At 45.2% G+C, this 7670-nt stretch overlaps 1 long non-coding RNA gene across 1 annotated transcript in view; it reads left to right on the top strand.

Moving 5' to 3' along the window:
* LOC134350852 (uncharacterized) overlaps window positions 1–3857 on the top strand; it is a 28094-nt gene extending 24237 nt beyond the window's left edge. Inside the window, exon 3 of the long non-coding RNA XR_010019002.1 lies at window positions 311–3857. This is a non-coding gene — a long non-coding RNA (uncharacterized LOC134350852). The remainder of the gene's footprint in view (window positions 1–310) is intronic.
* The last annotated feature ends 3813 nt before the right edge of the window (window positions 3858–7670 follow it).

Here is a 7670-nt window from a genome sequence, read left to right on the forward strand (position 1 = left end):
TCGTGAAAATGAGGTAATAATTTTTACTTCCTTTTCATTTTTTGATGTGTGCATGAATGAAGGCAGTTCACATTATGAGACAAATTTTTGGAGAATGCATCCCCCAGAACAGTGTGGACTCCTGTAGTTTCTTCTAAATATGTTCAGATCCTGACAACAGCTCTTCCAGTCTTTCAGGTAAAATACCCTCAAAAGCCGAAGACTTTAAATTTAGAGTGGTTCTTGACTATAGCATGTGTAAAGCAACAACTTTGAAACTCCTTTAAAGTTGCTAAGAAAAAAGTGACAAGTCCTAAATTTAACTTTGCAGAAAGCTGGAAACTACTACCAATATACCAGACTGTCTCACAAACAAGAGAAAATCTGTAGATGCTGGAATTCTCAGCAACACACAAAATACTGGAGGAACTCTGCAGGTCAGGCAGCATCTGTGGAAAAGAAGTACAGTCGACGTTTCAGACCGAAACCCTTCAGCTGTCTCAAGAGAGATCGGCATTGTGAAAGCATCCAGATATTGTGTACAACTCAATGTGTACTTTTACAGAACTGCAGTAGTTGGTATTTTGTATGTGACTGTTCAATTATTTAACTTGCCCAAACAACAGCCTTCAATATTTAATGATACTTTACTATCTATAAATGTATCTGTGAATAAATTGGGTCGGTAGATGGTAGAAGAGACCAGCTAGGATCTAACTGAATGGTGAAAGAGACGCCAAAGGTTTGAGTGACACATTCTGGTCCCTGCCTTAACTTAGTGAGTAGATATCAGTTAGCCTCTGTTGTTCGGGGATGACCATGGATGTTGTGCCCGAGCTGTCTAATGAGGTCATTACACAAACCAGTATTCAACCCGGGCAGTACAATATGGAGAGCAAGCTGTTGTCCATGCAGCAGGCCCCCCTCTCCATGCACCTAATAAATCTAAAGCCCGATACATTTTGACACCAGTGGGATCACGGGAGCTGCCAGTCAGCATTGAACTCAGCTTAGGGACTCCAGCTCTGGATTTTTCCCTTGGGGTTTACTCCCGAAGCCTTCCCCATGAGTGGGTATAGCACAAGGCAGCGGAGGTTTGAGATCAGAGTTTTCCTTCTACTAGATGAGATACCAATCCCGGATGACAATCCCATCTCCCTGAAGTGACTGGTTAAGGCAGCAGTAACCCGCCTTCGCCACTTCTCCTGTCAGTAAAAACAGTTGCACTGGGGTTAGTAGCTGAGCCGCACGAGAAGTTCAGAAGCTGTCAGAGGCTACTTGAGCACTGACCATTGGAAATGTTTACTAGGTGGTGGCAGTTATCCCCAACTCCCTCTCCCACCCAGTAATGATAATCTAAAGGAGCAGGTGAGTACCTGATTTAGCAATTAATTCAAAATGGTGCCGTTTACTATCAGAGAATGTAATCAGTATACAACCTGAAATACTTGTCTTTGCAGACATCCATGAAAAAATAGAGCTCCAAAAGAATAAATGACAGAAAACGTTGGAACCCCAAATCCCCCTCTCCCCCTCCCCCACACAAGCATCAACGCATCAGCCTCCCCCTGCCCCTGCCCCTGCCCGTTTCAGCGCCCACCACCCACCACCCACAAAGCAACAGCAAAGCACCCGGAGGGAGACCATGATCTGCAGTCAATTAAAAACTATTGTTTACCCGACAGTTCAACATGCCACAGGTTCTCTCTCTCTCTCACTAACAAGGGACAGAGAGACATCACCCATTTTCACAGCGAAAGGGAGACTGACAGTCGCTGTTTTGATATTACAGTCTGCTGTGTTGCTTTTCATTCCAAGATTTGGCAGCAACTCTCCCCACCATCAAAAGAAAGAGGGAGTTCAATTGCTCGACTACAGAGACCTCTGCCCGTATATCCGCTGCGACGAAATCCTGATATTCCATCTCCTGCGACGCCTCAGTTGGCAACACCGGCCTGGAACTGGTCGTCCACCGGGCCACAGCCTGCACTCTGGCATCTTCCATGCCGTGTCTGGAGAATGTTGGAAAACGGCCAGTCGGTCAGTGAGATCCAAGAATGGGAACTCATCGCCCAGAAAAAAAAACGTAGTTTTAATGACACTCAGATTGAGAGATTTGAGTAGTGCATCAGATCAACATTTACTATTTGTTCATAAGGGTTTGAACTGTGGATCAGCTTCCAATGTCACCCTTGCATCTCACAAAATGCTGGAGGAAATAGCAGGTCAAGCAGCATAAATAGAGGGGGATAAAAAGTCATTGTTTCAGGCTGTGACCCTTCATCTGGACTGGAAAGGAAGGAGGAAGGAGGGAAGGAGTACAAGTTGGCAAGTAACAGGTGAAACTAGGTGAGTGGGAAGGGGGGACAAAGTAAGAAGGTAGAAGGTGATAGGTGGAAGACATAAAGGGCTGAAGAAGAAAGAATCTGATAGGAGAGGACCATGGGAGAAAGGGAAAGAGCAGGGGAGCCAAAAGGGGTGATGGGAATGTGAGGAGAAAGGAAGTAGCAAGATGGGACCCAGAATGGGGAATGTAAGGAGAAAAGGGGGAGTCATTACAGGAAGTTGGAGAAATCGATGTTCTTGCCATCAGGTTGGAGGCTACCCAGATGGAATAGGAAGTGTTGCTCCTTCACCTGAAGATAGCCTCATCACAGCAGTGGAGGAGCAACATGTCAGAATGGGGATGACGAAGGTGGCAGAGAAACCCTGCCTGCAGTGGCAGACAGGGACCAGGAGTTCAACTGCATTGAAGGCCAATAACAAGAGGAAAGTGTCGATGCCCATACTCCAAACCTGACTGGACCGTCCCCAGCCTGCAGCAAAGGCACCAGGACCTGGTGACACAAGGGACAGCAGATGTCGAAATTTGGAACAACACACAAATAGTCCAGGTGAAGGGGTTTGAAATGTCCTTTTGCTTTCATAGGTGAATCGTAGCCTGCTGATTTCCTCCATCGCTCACCAGCAGTGTTGTGCTTTCATACATGTATCGAACAACAATAACTTCAATATACCATTTCAATAGTTCAGTAAACATGAGGCAATTACCCATTGTGTAATCAAACTCGTCAGACTTTCCAACGTTGCCAGGCATTCTGCTTTTATTTATTATTAATGTCTGGTACTCACTCTTTATGAACCCTGAATTCATTCTTTTTTGGCCTTTTTTAAAAAAAAGTCTTGATCATGTCTTTCCTACCGAAGACCATCTGTGCAAGTGCTGGGCTGTTTTACCATTCCACTTACAGTGGAATGTCTCACTGTGTTTTAACAGGTCGATAGCTGTCTCGGGTTCATTTTGAAAATAACTGGTCGCCAATGTTATATTTTTCAACTTCAAAATGTTAAATTAACTTAAAGGAAGACGTGCAGATCCAAAATGCAGGTAGAACTTTGCCTTTTGCTTACAGTGATGTATGTACGTACCATGTGGTAGCGTGACAATATAGGCAATTAACATACTTCTACATATAACCCATAATTAGTTATTTAAACACGAATGCTTAATCTGTATATTTATATATACACAGACACAAAAGATTACTCAATATTATCAAAATGTTAAATACACAACAAGGATTCATAAACAGAGCTCAGAGATGGGTAGTAATTGGAGACAAAAGGGGTGAACACACTGACAGAATGGCTGGTGTGAGCCAATTCGAAAGAATTAGACTAGAGCTGGGGGAAGTCTACAGGACAATGAATTCAAACACGAGGAAACCTGCAGATGCTGGAATTTCAAGCAACACGCATAAAAGTTGCTTGTGTACGCAGCAGGCCAGGCAGCATCTCTAGGAAGAGGTACAGTCGATGTTTCGGGCCAAGACCCTTCATCAGGACTAACTGAAAGAAGAGATAGTAAGAGATTTGAAAGTGGGAGGGGGAGGGGGAGATCAGAAATGGTAGGGGAAGACAGGGGAGGGACGGATAGAGCCAAGAGCTAGACAGTGGATTGGCAAAAGGGATACGAGTCTGGAGGAGGGAGAGGATCATAGGACAGGAGGCCTAGGGGGAAAGAAAGGGGTGGGGGATAAGCCCAGAGGATGGGCAAGGAGTACAGTGAGAGGGACAGAGGGAGAAAAAGGAGAGAGAGAAAAAGAATGTGTATGTGTATATATATATATAATAAATAAATGAGGGATGGGGGTACGAGGGGGAGGAGGAGCATTGACAGAAGGTACAGAAGTCGAAGTTCATGCCATCAGGTTGGGGGCTATGCTGAACACCTACGCTCTGTCTGCCAGAGAAAGCAGGATCTCCCAGTGGCCACACATTTTAATTCCACGTCCCATTCCCATTCTTTATGTCTATCCACAGCCTCCTCTACTGTCAAGATGAAGCCACACTCAGGTTGGAGGAACAACACCTTATATTCCGTCTGGGTAGCCTCCAACCTGATGGCATGAACATCATTGACTTCTCAAACTTCCGCTAATGCCCCACCTCCCCCTCGTACCCCATATATATGTATATATTTATTTATATACACACATTCTTTTTCTCTCTCTCCTTTTTCTCCCTCTGTCCCTCTCACTATACCCTTTGCCCATCCTCTGGGCTTCCCCCCTCCCCCTTTTCTTTCTCCCTAGGCCTCCTGTCCTATGATCCTCTCATATCCCTTTTGCCAATCAACTGTCCAGCTCTTGGCTCCATCCCTCCCCCTCCTGTCTTCCCCTATCGTTGTTCGCAGTAGTAAAGAGAAAGAACTGAAGAAGGGAGGGATGAGGCAAGGTGAGCAGTGTGTGGTGGAAGTATGGTGTTCACGGCACAGGCCCAGACTAATAATCCAGTGTTGTGGGTTCTAATCCAACCACGGCATCTGCAGAATTCAAAGTCAGTTAGTTAAGTGAAATCTGAACTCTATCAGTAATAATAACTGGTAGTGTATTAGTTGAAAACACTCATCTTCTGAAGGGAAGGAAATCAGATGTAGCATTCTGGAGTTTGGGGTTCAATTCTAGCACCCTCTTTAAGGAATTTGCACACTGTCCCCATGAACCGTGTGGGTTTCCACAGGTTAGTTGGTTAATTGGTCATCGTAAATTGTCCTGTCATTAAATCGGTATGTTGCTGGGTGGTGCAGCTCATTGGGCTGGAGGAGTCTGTTTCACACTGTATCTCTAAATAAAAATAAGACATAAGGCCATTCAGCCCATTAAGTCTGCTTCACCATTTGATCATGACTGATTTATTTTCCCTCTCATCCCATTCTTCCGTCTTCACCCTGTAACCTTTGACACCCTTACTAGTCAAGAACCTATCAACCTGCACTTTAAATATACCCAGTGATTTGGCCTCCACAGTCATCCATGGCAATGAGTTTCATTGATCTACTGCCCTCTTCCTCATCTCTGTTTGAAAAGGATCTCCTTCCATTCTCGGGCTATTTCTTCTGGTGCCAGACTCTCTCACTAAACGAAACATGCTCTCCACTTCTGCTCAATCTAGGTTATTCAATATTCAGAAGGTTTCAATGAGATTCCCCTCATTCTTCTAAATCCAAATCCTCTCCCCCTCCAGCGACCCCTCGCTTTAGCTGCATTTCCTCCTGGTGAAATAGGGCATGATTCTGCTCCTACGTCTTATGGAGATGACTGCGGCAAGGTTTTTTGTGCAGATAGTGGTGGGTGCCTGGATACTGCTTTAAGATGTCACTTGTGAAGCAAAGCGACCACTTGCTAGTAGCAAGTGTGATGTTTTGTAACTCCAGAACATTAAACTAATTGAAAGAAAGATAGGGGAGTCTGGGAATGCGGGTCTAACTTTGTGTTTACTTTAAGCAAGGTGCACGATTCACGGGGTAGGGTGCTAACGTATGCTGTTACGTACCCCGTAACTGGGTTGCCAAACCAGCAGAAATGGACCACTTAGTTGGAGTCTGGATTACTGGAACTAAGAAAGTTTTATTAAAGAAATAAGTAACACAGTACTCTAATAGTAAGGATATAAATGCAACAGGTTAGCAATGATAAAACACACATGTACACAGAACTAGGATAATAGGAATCAATCAAGCTCTATCGCAGTCTAGGGGTAAAATGATCAGTCTCAAGTGACGCAGAGTTCAGTTCAGCTGAGTACAGTTCGCAGTCATCGCTGTTGTGCCGTTGGAGAGAGAGAGAGCGAATGCAAATTTCGATTCGACTGACCTTTGATGTTCCCCGCAGTTAGCTTTCGGGCAAGCCCTTTTACTGTCTTCGGAGGTCACTGACTGTGCCCCTCCGTTCCGGATACGATCGTTCTTCCACGGTGAACCCGGCACCCAGGCAAGGGCGGACACACACACCAGGTTCCCGCCGATCGTACCTTTTCACCCTGTGTGTCTATGGTCAGTCCCACGACCAGACCTCCAAACTCCCACCAACTTGTGGGGGGGGGGCACACCGCACTTCCAGGGTCTCGTTCTCTCGTGATCTTGTGGTGTCTGTCTTGCCTTAGCGAACCTGTTCCTTTTATCCCCCTGCTGGGGTATCGCCTGTCCATCAAACTTCAAACAGTTCAGGTTCAAAGCAACTGGTCTGTCAATACTCGGAACTGTGTCTCTTTTCGTTAATCTCTCTCCTCGCTCATTAACATTTTGACCGCTTCTCCCTTTGTCTCTCTTATCTCTCTCATCCGCATCAATCTGGTGATAACTTGGTTTTTTGTCACACCCCTACCCTTCAAAGGATTTTTACCGGGGTAAAAATTATAGGCATGAATACATTATTAGATACACACTAATATACAAGGTCATCAGCTATTCGGCTAATACAGAGAACTTTAAGTTGTCAACACCTTGACAGACAGTCAACAATCACCTTTCTGTTCCTTTTATATGTGTTATTTTAATAATCCTCTAAGACCAGGCTCCAACTTAACAAACTTCATAGTGGCCAAAACACTAATGGGTTGTGATCAGTGTAAATTCTCAGTGGTTTCCGTCCCGGTCAAAGATAACAAGGGTCGTCCCACACAAACTTAGCATTCTTTGGCAAGAGCTTAGTAAGAGGGAGAGTAATATCCGCAAAGTTTTTGCAAAACTTCTGATAGTACCCCACCATCCCCAAGAACCTTCTCAGGGCTCTCTTGTCTGTTGGGGTGGGGACTTCAGAGATAGCCCCTGTCAGCTGCCCCTGTCTTACCACAAATCCCAGATAAGTGATCTTTCCGTGGCCGAATTCACTTTTTGCGAGGTTCACTGTCAGGCTGGCTTCAAACAGCTTTTTAAACAGCTCCTCCCATGTGTCACTCCAGACCACTAAATCGCCAATATACGCTTCTGCGTTCTTTAGCCCTTTGGTCACTGAATTAATCATCCTATAGGGGTGTTGCTCACTAGGCTAACCTGATGTGACAACAACACCATGTCCCGGCTCTTTGCATCACCTTGGGACATCCGGACATATGTGTGCGTGCCGTTTAATATGCTTTATTGGTGGCTCGCTTTGTTCGGGGGTTAATTGAGAGAACCCATCAGCAAAGTTGGCCAAAACAATAGAGTTCTCCCATCTGGTCGGCACCACACTTATCTTTTCGAAATGGGGTTTTCTCCTTATCAGGTGGCACCCTAGCCTCATTAATTTTCGTGATAACACCGACTAGGTCTGTTCGCCTATCGTGGCAAGCTGTTAGCATATCAAAAGCCTGTAACTGTGTTAGCTCACGTCTACAATAGTCAATAGCATCCTTCCTCCTGTGCGGCC

The sequence above is a fragment of the Mobula hypostoma genome, chromosome 8 (genome assembly GCF_963921235.1).
Source record: "Mobula hypostoma chromosome 8, sMobHyp1.1, whole genome shotgun sequence".
NCBI lineage: Eukaryota > Metazoa > Chordata > Chondrichthyes > Myliobatiformes > Myliobatidae > Mobula > Mobula hypostoma.